General features: G+C 37.0%; 1 pseudogene; it reads right to left on the reverse strand.

Moving 5' to 3' along the window:
• Positions 1–17,587: 17,587 nt before the first annotated feature.
• LOC114095121 (mediator of RNA polymerase II transcription subunit 28 pseudogene) lies at positions 17,588–18,124 on the reverse strand (annotated as a pseudogene).
• Positions 18,125–19,774: the final 1,650 nt, after the last annotated feature.

Consider the following 19,774-nt stretch of genomic DNA (forward strand, 5'->3'; position numbering starts at 1 on the left):
ATATGCTTTTGTATTTGATTCGCCCGGATTTTATTGAGGATTTTTGCATCTAAGTTCATTAGAGATATTGGTCTGTAGTTTTCTTTCTTTGAAGTGTCTTTGTCAGGTTTCGGGATCAGGGTGATGTTGGCCTCATAGAATGAATTTGGAAGAGCTCCTTCTTTTTCTATTTCTTGAAATAGCTTGAAAAGTATTGGTATTAAATCTTCTTTGAAGGTTTTGTAAAACTCCGCTGTATACCCATCCGGTCCAGGGCTTTTCTTGGTTGGTAGTCTTTTGATGGCTTCTTCTATTTCTTCCTTTGTTATTGGTCTGTTTAAATTGTGTGTGTCTTCCTGACTCAATCTGGGCAGATCATATGAATTAAGAAATTTATCGATATCTTCACTATCTTCTATTTTATTAGAATATAGGGTTTCAAAATACTTTCAAATTATCTTCTGTATTTCTGTAGTGTCTGTTGTGATATTGCCTTTTTCATCCCATATGTTAGTAATCTGAGTTTTCTCTCTTCTTCTCTTCGTTAGCATGGTTAAGGGTCTGTCTATCTTATTTATTTTTTCAAAGAACCAACTTTTAGTTTTATCAATTTTTTCAATGTTTTTTTTTGTTTCAATTTCATTGATTTCCACTCTCATTTTACTTATTTCTTGTCTTCTGCTATATTTGCTGTTGTTTTGCTCTTCCTTTTCTAGGGTTTTGAGATGTAGTGTGAGTTCATTTATTTGTTGGTTTTTTCTTTTTTTGAGGAATGAACTCCAGGAAATGAATTTCCCTCTTAAAACTGCTTTCATTGTGTCCCATAGATTCCGGTATATTGTGTCTGAATTGTCGTTTATCTCTAAGAATATTTGATTTCCTCCTTTATGTCTTCTATAACCCATTGATCATTCAGTAACATATTGTTTATTTTCCATGTGATGCAGGATTTTTCCTTCCTTCTTTTATCATTGATTTCCAGTTTCATTCCATTATGATCAGATATGGTGCATGGTATTATCTCCACACCTTTATATTTACTAAGAGTTGCCCTATGGCATAGTATATGATGTATCTTTGAGTAAGATCCATGTGCTGCTGAGAAGAAAGTGTATCCACTTGATGATGGTTGATATATTCTATATATGTCGGTTAAGTCTAGGTTATTGGTTGTGTTATTGAGTTCTATAGTTTCTTTATTCAACTTTTGTCTGGAGGATCTGTCTAATGGCAAGAACAGTGTGTTGAAGTCACCCAAAATTATTGTGTTGTGGTCTATTTGACTCTTGAACTTGAGGAGAGTTTGTTTTATGAACGTTGCAGCACCATTGTTTGGTGCATACAAATTGACAATTGTTATGTCTTGTTGGTGGATGGTTCCTTTTAACAGTATATAGTGTCCTTCTTTATCCCTTTTGGTTAACTTAGGTTTGAAGTTGATTTTATTTGATATGAGTATGGCCACTCCTGCTTGCTTCCAAGGGCCATGTGAGTGTTATGATTTTTCCCAACCTTTCACCTTCAGCCTGTGTATGTCTTTTCCTATCATATGAGTCTCCTGAAGGCAGCATATTGTTGGATTTGTTTTTTTGATCCAAGTTACTAGCTTATGTCTCTTGATTGGTGAGTTTAGGCCATTAACATTTAAGGTTACAATTGAAATATGATTTGTACTTCCAGTCATGTTTATTTATTTATTTATTTTAGTTTGGCTAGTTTTTACTTTTTGGTTATTTTCCTCCCCCTTTACTGAGATACCTCCCACTGTTAGTTTTGGGCACTATTTTTCCATTCCTCTTCTTGTAGTATTTTGACCAAAATGCTTTGCAGTGCTGGTTTTCTGGCTGCGAATTCTTTTAGCTTTTGTTTATCATGAAAAATTTTAATTTCATTGTCAAATCTGAAGCTTAATTTTGCTGGATACAGTATTCTTGGTTGGAATCCATTATTTTTCAGCCTTTGAAATACATTGTTCCAGGATCTTCTCACTTTCAAAGTCTGTAATGAAAAATAATTCGTTACCCTAATTGGTTTACCCCTGAATGTAATCTGCCTCCTTTCTCTCGTAGCTTTTAATATTCTCTCCTTGTTCTGTATGTTGGCTATCTTCATAATTATATGTCGTGGAGTTGGTCTATTATGGTTTTGGATGTTTGGGGTCCTGTAGGCTTCCAGGATTTGGCAATCTATTCCATCTTTCATCTCTGGGAAGTTTTCTAGGATTATTTCATTTAATTAGTTGTCCATTCCTTTGGTTTGAACCTCTGTGCCTTCTTCTATCCCAATGACTCTCAAATTTGGTTTTTTTTATGAGATCCCATATCTCTTGGATAGATTGCTCATGACATTTAAGCATCTTTTCTGTGTTGACTATATTCTTTTCAAGTTGATAAACTTTGTCTTCATTATCTGATGTTCTGACTTCTACTTGATCTAGTCTATTTGTAATATTCTCGTTAGAGTTTTTAATCTGGTTTATGGTTTCTTGCATTTCTAGGATTACTGTTTGGTTTTTTTTTAAGATCTCTATCTCCTGGTAAAGCTCGTTCTTTGCAGTTTGGATTTGTTTGTTTAATTTGTTTTCAAAATATACTTTCATTGCTTGGATTTGCTGTCTCATGTCTTCTCTAATATTCCGTTCCATCTGAGTTAGGTATGCCTTGAGTTCTTTCCCTGTCCTTGTTTTTGATGCTTCTAGGTCCTCCTGTAGATTTAAGTTGTCCTGCATTGTTTGTAATCCTTTTTCCCTTGTTTTTTCATGTTGTTCACGTTACTTTCCAGCTCTGTTTGACTGCTGTGTAACTGCTTTCTCCTATAAATTTGTTTTGGTTTTGTATATCTCTGTTGTCTCTCCTTTGTGGTGGAGATTATGCCTAGAAATATTCGGCTTTATTGTACTTTAAAGCTGATTCATTTAATTCATAAAAGGCTTCTGGGTTCTGCATGCATATAGTGATTTGTTGTTTGTTCTTAGGACTTTATGTTTAGGTTAGTTGCTATGATGGTATGAGGGTTAGTATGTCTTGGCTACTTCAGAAGATTGCTCTACTGAAGGGGGATACTAACAGGCGATTGGATCAGGGTGTTGGTAGTAGCTAGGTATTTAGGAGCCCTATAGACAGCCTCAAAACATTCACCTATTTTCATTTAGACAATTACACATAATGGAAGACGTAATGCTTGGGATGAAAGTTGGGGGGTAGGGGAAGGAAGGTGCTCTTAAAAAGAAAGAAGGAGAGAGAGATAGATTAGAGGAGAATGAAAAGAACAATAAAATGTGAAACGGGAAAGAAAGAAAGAAGGAAAAGGGGAGAAAAGAACAGAGAGAGAAGAGGAAAAAAAAATTGAAGTCTTAGAGATCCATTTTCTTCTCTTCCAGTAGGTGGAGCAGTGCCCTCCGAGCGGAGCTTCTGCCCTCTGCCTGCCGATAGCAATCCCTGTAAGGCGGCTCCTGGAAGACTCTCAGTCTTGTCAGTCCAGAGCCGTTTCACTTCTCCGGCCCTTCCCCCCCTTCCGCCTGTCAGCCCGCCAGCAAGGTCCTGTTCACCAGAAGCGGTTCCCCAGAGATCTAGTTAGACTTGCAGCCCCACCACGCGTCCCATTTAAGCCCCAGTGCTGTGGTAAACTGGCGTCTAAGACCTTGGGAGTTGCCGCTGGTGATATGGGGGGTTGGGGGTCGGGAATCCCCTCTGCTTCCCTACAGACACGCCCCCAGAGAGATACCTGAGGTTTCCTGGCTGCTTGTATCTGGATGGGGTGGGAGTCACACACCTGCTAAAGTGGATTCCGCTGGGAAGGAATTCCGTCGGCTGAACTCCGATGACGTCACCTCTCTGCTACGGTGGGCCCCAGGCTCCTTGCCAGAGTGTCTGAAGGGAGGGGTGGGACTGGTCCATCCCCGGTTGGCCTCAGCTCACGGCTAGCTATTTCATGAAGGCTTGGCTAAAGACCTCTTCCTGCCAAGCTGCGTCATGGAGGCTAGCCACCCAGTCACGGTGGCTGTGGGCAGGTGTGCGGGCAGCCGCGCCCCGGCGCGCGGACAGCGTCTGGCGGATCTGGACCTCTGCGTCTCGTGGCGGGGATTCACTCGTCTGGGGCAAACTGTCACTTCCAAAAATCCTAGTAACTCCCGGCCGGTCTCTCTTCAGTGGAATTTTGCTAGGAGATTCTCCGCAAGTAGAATCTCCTAGCAAGTATGCGTCTTTCTGACCCCATCACTGAGGGGGTATTGAAAGCGCTGCCTCTCTGCCCACTGCCATGTTGGATACCCCGGCTATTTAAATATTAATGGATTAATTACATGGTTGGTATAACTAATGTTTTATAGTCTATGTTTCATATATATAACATGTAAACTTTTTTTAAAATAACAGAAAATACTAAAAATTCTATTGCCATCAATCAAGAAAGTAACTTTGCAATAACTGTAAACAATGAACTACTTAGTAGTATTCATCATACTATTTCTGGGTATGATAACAATGGTGCTAATGATAGTGCTGAGACATTGTTAGGTCAAAATTATTTAGGGGAAAAATAATAATAATAATTGTATGATTTAAATTTCTATTCTCTTTGGTAACAACCATACTTGTCTTAGAAGTCATTTAAACATAGATGAAGGCTTTCCTTGATTTAGAGAGCAAAGAATTTTATTTATTTATACAGTTGTCCCAAAATTCATGGAAGTGGAATATCAAGAAACAGTATGTATAATAGTGCATCTAATGTGTGAAGGTGAGAAAATATGTTAAAATAACATGCATTCATCTGATTAGTGGTTTTATATACTTTACTACATTTTAATGACTTAAAACCTATGTATAACTTAAAATTAACTTTTGTTTATTATATATGTATAAAAGTCTGTTATTACAAATCCATCCAAGCATTATAGTATAGTAGATATTAGAGGAAGATAGAAGAAAGAAAGAACTTAATGATTTAGGTAAACTCATTCCAGAATTAGTGAGCTCTTAGTAGATGATCTATAAATAGGATGACTATAAAATTTTTCATCAATACCAGGTCACATTTGAGAGCAAAAGGGAAGCTATGAAAGTATTAAACAAAAGCAACAGGCCAAATTGAGGCTATGCTAAGAAAGCCAAGATATATTTTCACCCTGTGAATCTTGACCAATATTTATCCAGAAAGTAAGAAATTTTCATTTTTATCACCTCTCCTCTTAAAACTCCAAATAACTCATACCTAAGACCATTTCAACAAATTTGATGATAGAATTTACTCCATCATAGCTAGATTTGCCAATTGTAATACACTTTTAATGAGATTCATCTTTTTAGTGTGGTTATGAACAAGATAACTGTCATCAAAATTAAGTACAGCCCATCTTTACAAATGAGACTTCTAAGAGTTTTCAGCATTTTTGAAAGCTAATATCCTTGAGAGTGAATGTAATACTGAAGATTGGTACTGCACTTGAAAAGTGTAATTACAGTTGTTAAATGCTATGAAATCAGAGCAAGGGAAGTGAGTAATCTTGTGAATGCAGATGCTGTAACTGTGATACAATGCAAATGAAAAGTTAGAAAAATAGATGGTATGCTAGAAGAAACCTAAATACAAAGAAAGTTGTACTTCTCATTAATAAATACACATGCATACTCACTACTCAGTTTCCCACAGGAAGAATTGCTTAAAACTAACTTTCACTGTGGGAGACCAACCTTACATGTGACTAAGTCACACTCCCTGGCTGGGTGCTGAGGCGCTCAGTCGCAGAAATGTGGCAGAGCTTTCCCCACCCTTCTTGGGTGGGAGGGTCTGTGTCTCGTGCATGGGTGTGTCTTGCTACAGCCTCATGGGTGAAGCTATGCTCACCTGTTCCTTTGTAATATAACCCCTTGCCCTGTTTAGGATAGAATCTTCCATGGAAGTGCCTTCTGTGTGTCCCCTTCTCTTACTGTGCCCTTGGGTGTGGCCTACCCAGGTGTCAGTCAACCTGCTGACAGTGGACATCATGAAGATACTTAGCCCCCTGAAACCTGACCCCTTGCCTCATTTGAATAGCTTCCCTCAATAAAAGGGCTCAGCGCGTGCTCTTGCTCTCTCTTTCTTCCTGCAGAACTTTAAGGTCAGAGGAGCCCTCACAGCGACCCCAAAGAAAAAGGTATTTGTGTCTCTTATGTGGTTATTTCATGCAGCCCAGTTAGCCCAGTTTATCTGGAGTGACCCCTGAGCCTTTTAGTCACAAGAACAGAAACCCAGCATTTCACTGTCTATCTGTGACATTTTTTTCGAACACAGATGTTTAAACTATTAAATCTATTATCTGCTATTTATTGTCTATTGTCTCATCTAGTTTAGTTATGTTATGAAACATTCACGTCACCATTCTTCTTATATTATGCAACTTAAAATATTTTAAAATTATTTTAAAACTATTATTGGAACCTCCAATCAACAATTGCATTGATCTACCTTTTGCGTATGATATAGGTTACTGCCAGTTTCCACGAGGTCAGTAAAATTTAAAAGTAAAGATTAATCTAAAAACATTATCCAGCCAAGCGTGGTAACTCATACCTGTAATCCCAGTGGCTCAGGAAGCTGAGGCAGGAGGATCAAAGGTTTAAAGCCAGCTTCAGCAATTTAACAAGAACTTAAGCAACCTAGTGAGACCCTGTCTTAAATAAAAAATTAAAAAATAGAAAGGGCTGGGGATGTGGCCCAGTGGTTAAGTGCCCCTGGGTTCAATCTCTGGATTAAAAAAAAAAAAAAAAAAAAACCTTACATTACTGATGCACCTCTTCTTCTTTTGAAGAAAGCAACTCTAATCTCCTTCATGGATGGAAGATTGATGTGGATTAAACTGTAATCATTATAGGCAGGCTACTTTGTGTTCAAGGTAATTATTTTTGTTCTTATTTCACCCACACTCATGCTAAACATGGGATGTTCAATCAACTCAAAAAGACTCTACTTCATATTTCCATAGAATATAAAATTCACTATGAAATGACCTTCCAATCATTTTGGGAACCCACTGTAGCTGCTACAAACAGGGAAAGAACTTCTCACCTTTTTTGATGGGAGTGGGATAGGAAGCAGAGAGGGTGGACGTTTCCAGAGCAGCCCTTTCCAAAGAGTTTACACAGAAGGTTGATTGTTTAAGAGACTCTTGGAATAAATGGAAGTGAACATGTGAAAAATACTGCATGTTTCATGCTCCTTTGAAAGATTTACATTGAGACATACATAGTAAGTACCTCCAAAATTCTATATCAAGGAAACACTTCACTTTGTTTAGTTTGATTTAAGTTGGGGAAATTAAACATATTTACTTACAAATCATCTTAAAAGTTCTTGGAAATTTATGTCTTTTTTTTTAAACTATGTGGGCAACATTCCAGAAAAATGTTTCTAAAGACATGCTTCCTGGTGGTAAACATTCTTATCCTCCCAATAGATATTCTCGCTGGTCTTTAAAAGTGAGGGAGGATACCTAAAACTTCAATTTTATTACCTTCATTGTTAATTTGTGTCTGTGACAAAGTAACCCTTTTAATTTGAAATAATGGTTTGGGGCCATGCTCTAGAAAATGCCAATATACAAAATTTGATCTAGCTCCATGACTCAAAGCTGAAACTAAACAGTGTTTACAGTATATCAGATTATCCCAATGCTATGGAGAAAACTAATTTAGGGAAGAAGATTAAAAAAAAGTGCTAAAGTAGGGACAGGGATGTTAAAAGAGGGTGGTAAAGGACATCCTCTCAAGAAAGTGAATTTGAGGAGAGGTCTGAACAATGTGAGGGAGCTCTCCAAGCTGATGTATGGGAGCATTCTGTTCCCATGTGGGGTTCTGCTCTGATTATGGAGCAGAGAAATAGAGCAACAGATGGAGCAGCATCTACAGAAGGAAAAGTACTTCTTTAGACAGAGAAATTACATGTTTGCATGCTGATGAAAATTTTCTAATAGAAAGGGGACAATGCATGATGCAGGAAAAGGGGAAATTGCTGGGTGGCGTTGAAAGAAGTGGGCTTTTTAGCAGCATAGGTGGCTCAGATGGGAAGGCAGATAAATGCACAGAGACATGGGTAAGCTGGAGGTCTTTATTTGTGTGATTTCAGGGAAAGTATCATCTGATTACTTCTATTTTCTAGGAAGCAGACTGCTCTGCAGACACTCAGACAGGCTGGTAGACCACATCTTTCCGAGACCGAAAGGGAGCCCCTTCTGCTAGGAATATGCTACTTTGCACTGGGCTCAGGATGTATTTCCAGTTCCCACTCATACTCTCATCTGGGCTTTCTTCCATAGAGCATGAGTTTCTCAAACATAGGCAACTTGTGTATTGCATAAGTGGTCCTGCCTAACTAAAGACATAAACCTTCTTCTTCTTCTTTTTTTAGTTCTAAGAGACATGCTGAATAGTTCGGAGATAAAGATAAATAGCCAAATGATGCAAGGAAAATCCTTCTATATCATGTTGTGGCAAATTTTTGATCTTAAAAAAATTTCCTTCATAATTAAATTTTTAAAAAATCTCCCCATAAGACTGATATTTACATTTTTTAGAAGTTAAAGAACAAAACAATATCCAAACCACAAAAAGACAAAAGGGCAAATAAGATAAAAATGAAGAATATGCATTTGAAGATTTATGTGCATAAATGAACGAATGTTTTAGACAAAAATCCCTTTAATTCTCAAGTAAATTAAACATAAAAGATTTTCCTGAGAGGCAACATACTGAGAAGAAAGAAACATACAACATGACAGGAATAATCTTAGCATTAGAAGCAGTAAGTAGTAGAAATTACATGCAGAGAATTGAATTCATGATGAGCAGAATTTCTGAAAATTTATCAACACACTGATATGTCATAATGAAATTCCTGATTCACCCAGTCATTCATTAAAAACAACTTGGTAGGGTTTCAGAACATGTATCTATTTAAGTTTTAAACTTGTGAATTTGAAGTGAAAGAAATCAATAGAGTTGTGTGAATTTTCTGAGACAATTTTTGGCTACAAAGGATCAGACATGAAGACCCAGGCTATTTGGGTTAAAAACCAGTGCAAGATGTTACCAAGAAAATTCAGTGGAAGAAGAGAGGGATAAAGAGGGTAAAGTCATTTTTAAGGAGAGATATAATGATGGATCACTTCATTCTAATTTGAAAAAAGAAAATAAAAAAGAACTAGTCAACATAGAAAGGATGCTTAAAACTCACGAGCAATCTAAACAAGAGATATGGGATGTCATAAAAAAACAAACTTGAGAGTCATTGGGATAGAAGAAGGTATAGAGGTTCAAACCAAAGGAATGGACAACCTATTGAATAAAATAATCCTAGAAAACTTCCCAGATATGAAAGATGGAATGGATTGCCAAATCCTGGAAGCCTACAGGACCCCAAACATTCAAAACCGTAATAGACCAACTCCAAGACACATAATTATGAAGATAGCCAACATACAGAACAAGGAGAGAATATTAAAAGCTACGAGACAAAGGAGGCAGATTATATTCAGGGGTAAACCAATTAGGTTAACGGCTGATTTTTCATCACAGACGTTGAAAGGAAGAAGATCCTGGAACAACGTATTTCAAACGCTGAACAATAATGGATTCCAACCAGGAATACTGAATCCAGCAAAATTAAGCTTCCGATTTGACAATGAAATTAAAATATTTCACAATAAAAAAAGTAAAAAGAATTCGCAGCCAGAAAACCAGCACTGCAAGGCATATTGAGCAAAATACTACAAGAAGAGGAATTGAAAAAATAGCACCCAAAACTAACAGTGGGAGGTAGCTCAGTAAAGGGGGAGAAAAAATAACCAAAGAGGAAAAACTAGCCAAACTAAAATAAATAAATAAATAAATAAACATGACTGGAAGTACAAACAATATTTCAATTGTAACCTTAAATGCTAATGGCTTAATTCACCAATCAAGAGACATAGGCTAGTAACCTGGATTAAAAAAACAGATCCAACAATATGCTGCCTTCAGGAGACTCATATGATAGGAAAAGACATACACAGGCTGAAGGTGAAAGGTTGGGAAAAATCATACCACTCACATGGCCCTCGGAAGCAAGCAGGAGTGGCCATACTCATATCAAATAAAATCAACTTCAAACCTAATGGAGGAAGGATAGCATCTTCAACAAATGATGCTGGCAAAACTGGAAATCCATATGCAACAAAATGAAGCTGAACCCCTTTCTCTCGCCATGCACAAAAGTTAACTCAAAAAGGATCAAAGAGCTTGATATCAAATCAGAGACTCTGCATCTGATAGAAGAAAAAGTTGGCTCTGATCTACATATTGTGGGGTCGGGCTCCAAATTCCTTAATAGGACGCCCATAGCCCAAGAGTTAATAACAAGAATAAACAAATGGGACTTACTTAAACTAAAAAGTTTTTTCTCAGCAAGAGAAACAATAAGAGAGGTAAATAGGGAGCCTACATCCTGGGAACAAATTTTTACTCCTCACACTTCAGATAGAGCCCTAATATCCAGAATATACAAAGAACTCAAAAAATTAAACAATAAGATAACAAATAACCCAATCAACAAATGGGCCAAGGATCTGAACAGACACTTCTCAGAGGAGGACATACAATCAATCAATAAGTACATGAAAAAATGCTCACCATCTCTAGCAGTCAGAGAAATGCAAATCAAACCACCCTAAGATACCATCTCACTCCAGTAAGATTGGCAGCCATTATGAAGTCAAACAACAATAAGTGCTGGCGAGGATGTGGGGAAAAGGGCACACTTGTACATTTCTGGTGGGACTGCAAATTGGTGCGGCCAATTTGGAAAGCAGTATGGAGATTCCTGGGAAATCTGGGAATGGAACCACCATTTGACCCAGCTATCGCCCTTCTCGGACTATTCCCTGAGGACCTTAAAAGAGCGTAGTATAGGGATACTGCCACATCAATGATCATAGCAGCACAATTCACAATAGCTAGACTGTGGAACCAACCCAGATGCCCTTCAATAGATGAATGGATAAAAAAAATGTGGCATTTATACACAATGGAGTATTACGCAGCACTAAAAAATGTCAAAATCATGGAATTTGCAAGGAAATGGATGGCATTAGAGCAGATTATGCTAAGTGAAGCTATCCAATCCTTAAAAAACAAATGCCAAATGTCTTCTTTGATATAATGAGAGCAACTAAGAACAGAACAGCGAGGAAGAGCATGAGGAAAAGATTAACATTAAACAGAGACGAGTGGGGGGAGAGAGAAGGGAAACTGTATGGAAATGGAAGGAGACCCTCATTGTTACACAAAATTACATATAAGAGGTTGTGAGGGGAAAGCGGGGGGGAAACAAGGGAGAGAATTGAACAACAGCAGATGGGGTAGAGAGGGAAGATGGGAGGGGAGGGGAGGGGGGATAGTAGAGGATAGGAAAGGGAGCAGAATACAACAGTCACTAATATGGCATTATATAAAAATGGATGTGTAACCGATGTGATTCTGCAATTTGTATTTGGGGTAAAAATGGGAGTTCATAACCCACTTGAATCAAATGTATGAAAGATGATATGTCATGAGCTTTGTAATGGTTTGAACAACCAATTAAAAAATAAAAATAAAAAAAGAATGGTTCTTTCCAGGAATTCCAAGATATTTTAATATTATAATGTTCCTATAATGTTCCATAACAAAGGCTGAAAGAAAAAAAGACATAATTTCCATACATGCTGAAAATGGATTTGTTCAATTTAAAATTCATTTTTGAAAACAAACACTTTTAAATGTAATAAATCCTGTTTAACAACAAAACCCTTGAATTATTCCCACTAGTAGAAAAATCTGAGAAACATGCCTACTATAAGTTCTAGAACTTAAACTTGTATTCAGAATATAATTAATACAAGCTATCAAATATTAAACAAATAGCAAATACAACGGGAAGGATTAACTAAATATTTTTTAGTTGTTATTAATGTATGCATAGAATTCAAGAGAATCAATTGACTAAAGAGTAGAAATTAAGTGAAGAAATAAAAAGTTAGAAATAAATAGCATAGAGTAGTTAGCTTTCTTATGTTAAAAACAAACAACTATAAATTATGATATTTTTATAAATTATGATATAAGTAATCATAAAAAACAAATATAGAGAAAGAAAGTTTAAGAAAAACATAAGAAGTCCTGAAAAAAATTTACAGATGAATTAAACAAAGTTACTTTTGACCCTTCTAGAATATGAACTTTAAATAACATCAGTTTGCCCTGAATAAAATACTGGAAAACAGAGAGGCAAAAATTCTGGGAAATAATTCAAAATGGATGAAAACAGACCCACATAAAACACTTCCTTGAAAATTTTAGGACAGTGAGAGGACAAAGATATTCAAGAAGCCTCCAGGAAGAGTAAATTGATTATGTAACAATGTTTGGAAGTGAAAATGACTTTGCATGTCCCAGCAATAATCTCATAAAATGAAAAATAATTGAACCTTTAAAGTTATGAGAGAAAAATATTTGCAAACCAGACAAAAATATTTATCTCCAACCAAAGTAGGTCAAATGTCAAATTGATATATCTAGTTATTGGCTGGTATCCATGGGAGGTTTGGTTTTAGATCCCCTACCACACTGTGGATATGAAGACCTGTGGCTGCTAAAGTCCATATATCAAATGGAATATATCAAAAGGCATCTGGATTACTTACAAGCCCTAACACAATGTCATATATCACTTCATTCACATGGTTCAGCATACTACTTGACATGCAGCAAATTTATGTTTTGTTCTTTGGAAGTTTCAGTAATTTTTTTCCAAACATTTCAATCCACTTTTGGTGAAATCTACAGATCCCACATTCTTGCAGATGTGGAGAATTCCCTTATACATTCTTTTATACACATACAGTAGCAAAACATTTATATCAGGCCAACATGCTCCCTTGGAGAATTTCCACACCTGACCACAATGGAGCAATTTGGGGGACTAGTACTTCCTCTGGTCCCCCAAATTAATTGATAACAATTAGGAAATCAAGTAAATAAAATAGAAACAATGACACATAAGGTGTCAACATCCTAGAAAAACAAATCCAGAAAATTTATTAAATAGCATTCATGAGCTGCTTTTCACTCTGGATACCTGACAATTTTTATGACTAAGAGGCTGAAGAGCACTAAACGGCATAAAAGCCAGTGGAACCTAGGCACTGTGGAGACAAAAAAGAAAAAACTGAAATCTGTGCCTGCTGAGAAAGCCAGGACTTCAAGATTCTAAAGAAGAGAAAGAGGTACAAAGCAATGAACTTCATACTCAGCTATTTTTCCTTCAGTTCATGTTTTCTAATCACTAAAGGTAAGAAGAAACTCAGAAGCTAAGCAGAAAGGCTCTTCAAAACACAGCAAAGATTTTAGCATTCTTATAGTACTAAGGAATTAAGTCTGGACCATCCAAATAAAAGAGACTATAAATAATTTTAACATATCAGAGATATTAAACATTCACTAAGATATTATTAGTATAGTGAAGAATTTGGAGTATATTCTAAATCAAGAATTTATATAGGAATATAGAGAATTTCACCAGATAATTAGAATTTCTTTAGAAACCTATTTGAGATCATAACATTAAATATGCAATAACTCAAATTTAGAATGCCATGATAACTTGTCTAAATTGTGTACTAAACATAGCAGAAAAGAGAACTAGTGAACTAGAATTGTCTACAGAAAATTCTAACATAAAAAGTCTAATATATGTATAAATCAGAGACCCCAAAAGGAAGGAAGAATAAAAGGAGGAAAAAGAAATGTCTGAAAATAGCAGCTGAAAATTTTTTAAACTGAGGAAAATATCATCCCACAAATTCTAGAAAATTCAGAAAATGCAACCCAAATACATAAAACAAAAACCAGACTTAGAGACATCATAGCAAAACAAAACTGCAGACAAAGGAAAGAAAAAATATTACAAACCTCAATAGATAAAATTATTACCTTCAATGAAGCAACGATGCTCAAGATTGGAAGACAATTAAGGGAATGACATGACATCTTTGAAAGTGCTGAAATTTAGAACTTTATACAACTAAAATATTATTCAAAATTAAAGGCAAAATAAAGACACTTCCTAAAAAACAGAAACAGGGAGAATTCACCACTAATAGACTTGCTCTTAAAGTATTCTAAAAGAAATTCATTAGGGAGAAGAAAGGTGATTCCAGATAAAGACCAGGGAGCTGGGTCTAGGAGTAAAAAGTAATGGAAAAGATAAATATAAATAAATGTCAACTTACAAAGTAATTTTATCTTTTTCATTTCTCAGAGAAATAAAACACGTGTCTACCTAAACAATATAAAAGATAGGAGATAGTAAATGGAATGCATGTTCTAAGGCCCAGCACTCTCAGGAAAGTGGCAGAAAGTTAATGGAGCATGAGCTTTACCAAAATGAAGATTAACACAAGAAATAGAAAGTCAGGGGTTATACGAAACAGAATACAATAGCGGAGGGAGTTGAAGGAATCACAGGAAGCTATTGAAGATGTACCATCAGAAGACAGATTGGATAGAGGAAACTAACCCCCACTTCCCTGACTGGCAAGGCAACATGGCGCATAAACAAAGTGCCCAACCACAGATACAGGCCCTGATGGAACTAAGAGCAAGTCAATAAGACATATGAGGCTGTAAATACCAGAAGGATTAGCTAAGTGATTTGGAAGCCACTGCCTCTGGGAAAAAGAAAAGAGTGTGACAAACAAAGGATTACTGTTTCGATAACGAGTCACATATATGTGCATATATGTGCATTCATATCATACATACCCATAAACATGAATAACTCATGTGAGGAAAACTATAACTCATTATTGAGTGATACAAAAGAACACAATAAAACAGAGGACTTTCTGTTCTTGTTAAAAGAGAAAAATCAATATCATCATGTTATCACTGTCCTTAAGTTTTATGCATAATAACCAAAAGTCTAAAGAGTCCTTTGAAAATTTTGACTAAATAATTTTCAGTTTTATCTGGAAGGATAATTAGAAAATAACAGGCACAGACAATATGAAAAAGAATGCAACAAGGGTTATTTGGTCAATAGATATTGAAAAAGGATAATAACATTTTAGAAATTAAAACACTATTGTACTAGTGAATACAGATTGCAGAAACATAAAACAGACACTGGGAAAACACATAAATGTAGTAAACTTCATTGAAGTTCAACCATTGTTAAAAATATAAGCAATGTTAAGAGAACTGTCAAGCCACTGAGGAGAGAAGTTGGTTGGAAAACACTGTATCTTCTGACATCAAAATCAAATGAACAAAATAATGAAATCCACAAAAAGAGCAGTACTATCATATCTAGGTTCATACTTTTATAACTCTAGAGTAAAGAGGATATGCCAAGTATGAACCTGAATTCAAATAATCTAAATAAAAATGTTTACAGAGTTGCCTACTTATAAATTCTAAATAGCACAAAGTTAAAATCCAAATAAAACAGTAAAAAATACATTTTAATATATCATATATAATCACAATTATAACTTAATAAAAGACAAACATTCCAAGGTCTGTAAGAATAAGAGAAGGCTAAAAATATAACTGGTATTGTTTTTTGTTTTTTTTTTCAATATTGGAAAATCATTATTTATTTGACGGATAACTTCTGAATTAATATAAAGAAGTGACAGTAACTTGTATTTACATTCATTCAAAACATTTTCATTAAGCACCAAGTAGAAAAGTTTCTGATCTTTTCACCAAAAACACTTTTATCATTGAAAGACTGCCTCAAACTTAGTTTATTTTGTGGGGGATGGGGGGGGGGGCAGGGATACCAAGGATTGAACTCAGGGACATTCAAGCCACATCCCCAGCCCTATTTTGTATTTTGTTTAGAGACAGGATCTCACGAATTGCTTAGCACCTGGCTTTTGCTGAAGCTGGCTTTGAACTTGCAATCCTCCTGCCTCAGCCTCCTGAGCCACTGGAATTACAGGTATGTGCCATCACACTGGGCGTTTATTTAGGTTTTTAATCAAGAAACCTAAAGCTGCCAATCAGAGCTTCTATCTGGCATGAGATGACCAGGTTAAAACCCTAAGAGTAAAACATAACTTTTAAGTTTTGACTTATACACTCCAACCAAGGGGAGATACGCTGGCCTCAGGCTAGTCATCACAGGTCATAGGTCCACAAGCCAAGTATCATCCTCACAGGTCACAAACAAAATGAGTAATATGTATACACAAAGTGAATACAAAATACATGTTCCTGTATATTCCAGGGGAGTAATGCCCATTTCCCATGAGCATACAATGCAGCAAGGAGCACAAAAAAAGATACCATTCACTAACCCACAAGACAGTGGAAGGAATAAAAGCCCTGTGCCCTGGAATGGAGTGGAGGCTTTGTGGACCAGGTGGCATCCAGGCCACACCAGGAACATGAGTGGATATCGAGGCGCATGGGGAGGGATCTTCAGGGTTGGAAAGGACAAAATGAACCAAGACACAGCCACAGACCTACTGACTATTCAGAAGACAGAGGAGTGTTTGTACTGGCTGAGGGATATAATCTAAGAGTTGCGTAAAACAGAAAATAGAAAACCTCTTCTGACAAGAGGGCAAAATACCTTCCCCACAGAGGATCCACATGGTCTCGGTGGAGGTGAAGGAGCTGGGGATCACTCTGCAGGTCACCTCCACCCCAAAGCCCTAGGCTCTTGGAATCACATCCACTGAACAAGAACCTTCCTTCATGTAAACTGCCTTTTCTCCAAAAAGTAAAACAAAAACACAAGCAAACAAACAAAACTCAAAAGAAAAAGAATCAAACCAAGCTTTGACCCCTTGTCCATCACTTGTGTCCCAGCGTCATGCTAGGGAGACTGGGTCTGTTGTTACTCACACTGGTTCATTACTATGAGGCCTCCAGCATGTCGTGCTCCCAACACAGCTCCCTCAACACAGCAAACACCGCATAACACATACACTCACCCAAACAAAAGGCAGCATCAACTTAAGGATCTCTGCTAACCTAGCATACTTGAACCCCTTTTTCTGATATATTTACAAAATATCTGCACTCTGTACTGCTATGGAAGCATTACAAATGTTGCATTAGATTCCTCTTCTTGAGGTAGTTCAAAGTCTTGAGATAGCAAATTTACGTATTTTTTCTGTACTACCATGGATGTGTAGTAATCATAAAAGACCAAAAACCAAATTCCTTCTCCCCTCATTCTAGGAGTACTTTAATTTTCCCCCTCGGATCATAGCAAACTAACAACTTGGGGGAAAAAAAACTATATATAAACTACATAAAATTTTAAAAACAAGCAAAAAGCCAAGAAAAAAAAATCTGTGGAAAACTAATAGTCTAAACTTTGCTACAGACAAAACAAACAAAATGAAACCTCACTTTGTCTACCAAGCACTTTATAAAGTACTAAGTAATTAACAGCTCATAAAAATTGGGGAAATTTTTAGGTGGAGGTAAAATTAACACCAACTCATTCTCTAGCAAATAGCTGTTCTAAAATGCCATGTCCACACAGAGAGGTCTGGAGGAACTGTCTGCAGGAGGCTACCTTGTAGGCCAGACCTCTCTCAGGTCTGCTTCATAGGTGCAGGGATGTTGGCAGATGCTTGCTCCAGGTAGGCCAAGGAGCCCTGAGGGACCTCAGCCGGCTTTTTGTGCTGCACATTGATGTCCTCCAGCACCTGCTGCCAATGCCTCAGCTTTGTCAAGTGCTCCTGCACCAGCGCATCTTTCCGCTGCAACTCATTTCTTAGTTCTGAGACGTCCTCTTTTATAACTTGCTCAGGTTTCTGAACAGACAACTGCAATCTTTTTTGTAGAAAAAAGCATTCTGTCTGTCTTGCAATATCCAGAAACTTCTGGATACACTGATCAACACCAGTTCGAATTTCTTCCTGATCGGTGCCATTGACATAATCTTGACTCACGAGAGAAGCAAAGCAAGCCTCCAACGAAGACTCCAGCTCGTCCACCAAGGTGCTTCTAGAAGTCCTCGGCGCGCCAGGCGCTGCCTGAAGAAGCGAAGCCTGGCCCGGGAGTCCCGGCGCGGGTTGCGGGGGGGCCGGCGGCTGCCCGGAGAACATACCACCCAGCGGAGCCGCCATGTCTCCTGGTATTGTTTTAGTCAGCTTTTTCACTGCTGTGACTAAAGGACCTGACCAAAACAACTGTAGAGGAGGACAAGTTCATTTAATGGCTCACCACGGCTTCAGAGATCTCATTCCAGAGACAGCTGGCTCCCTTCCTTAAGGCTCGAGATAAGGCAGGCACCATAGTGGAAGAGTGTAGCAGAGGGAAGCAGCTCACCTGTGGATCAGAAAGCAGAGAGAGATACAAAATATATACCCCAGAGCCACACCCCCAGTGAACTACTTCCTCCAGCCACACCCCACCTGCCTCCAGTTACCACTCAGTTAATCCCATCAGGGATTGATCAATCAACTGATTAGGTTAAGAATATAGCCCAGTCATTTCTCCTCCAAACCTTCTCACATTGTCTCACACATGAGCTTTTGGGAGGACACCACATCTAAACCATAACAGTATCAAGCACTAAAATCTGTACACTCTACTAAAAACTATCTATGCTAATTTTAATAACAATGCAATTTGGTGACATGGAAAAGACTGATACTAGTAGGTATTGATAAGTGTCTGAAAACAGGAAATATCATATATTGCTAATGGAATTGTAGGTCAATAAATATTTCTAGAGATCAGTGTGGAAGTAGATTCAAACTTTCAAATACAAATAATTTCAGGCAGAAATTTACATTTTAAGGAAATTGTCATAAGAAAAAAAAGGTCAACTGAATAAATATTGTACAAACTAGGACACAATTATAGTACCAATTACAAAAATAAATAATTAGAAACAAAATTTAACAATAAAGGTATTTGATGATAACTTTATATCATAAAACAATTGCAAATGATAATGTAAATCATTTCTTATTGTCATAGAAGGATATCTACCATATATTATGCTTTCATCAGCAAATGACCCAAATGTGTCACAAAAAGAGATGAATCCATTAGATTTGGCCATTGAGAGGTCAATGACTGAGAAATAGAGATGAAGAGGGAAAGGAAGATCAACTGGTAACAGTGAAAGTAGGGTGTGGTCTTGAACTCCACCAGTAAGGGAAGAAAAATATGTAGATTGCTGTTTGAAGTATAGTCTCTTATTTAAACTCAGAGAATCTCAGGATTTAAAAGATTTTAGAAAATAATTTTTTAAACTGACCCACTATTTCATATTCTGTAACTGTAGACAGTATCTGTGGGCCTCCTTTGTTATGATTGACATCTGCCACTCTTGTCTTTCGCTTCACACTTTCCCCCACTTTTCTACCTCCCCACTTATCACTTGTATTTCTAATTTTACTTTTTCAATGATGACATTACTTACATTGTGCTTTGTAATTACAACAAATTATTTTACATGTTGTCTTTATTGAGAAACTGTAGCGCTTATATTATTATGATGTTGTAATCATAGGCTCTGTTATGAACAACAGCTCAAAATAATAAAACTGCAAGCACTATTATGTTTTTGTTTTGCCTGGAGTGTCTTATGTCTTTTCCAATTGCCTTTCTTAGTTTTCCCTTGAATCCTTATTATATTCTTATTCTCTTTGGAAGTAGTCCTTTATTTCAACTCTTAGAAACTTCTTCCTTCCTTGCACACAAAGAATTCCCTGCCAGCATCCTCCATTCTAGGATGCTCTCTAGGCCTGATGAACCGTGCTCTT

The sequence above is a fragment of the Marmota flaviventris genome, chromosome 6 (assembly GCF_047511675.1).
Source record: "Marmota flaviventris isolate mMarFla1 chromosome 6, mMarFla1.hap1, whole genome shotgun sequence".
Taxonomy (NCBI): domain Eukaryota; kingdom Metazoa; phylum Chordata; class Mammalia; order Rodentia; family Sciuridae; genus Marmota; species Marmota flaviventris.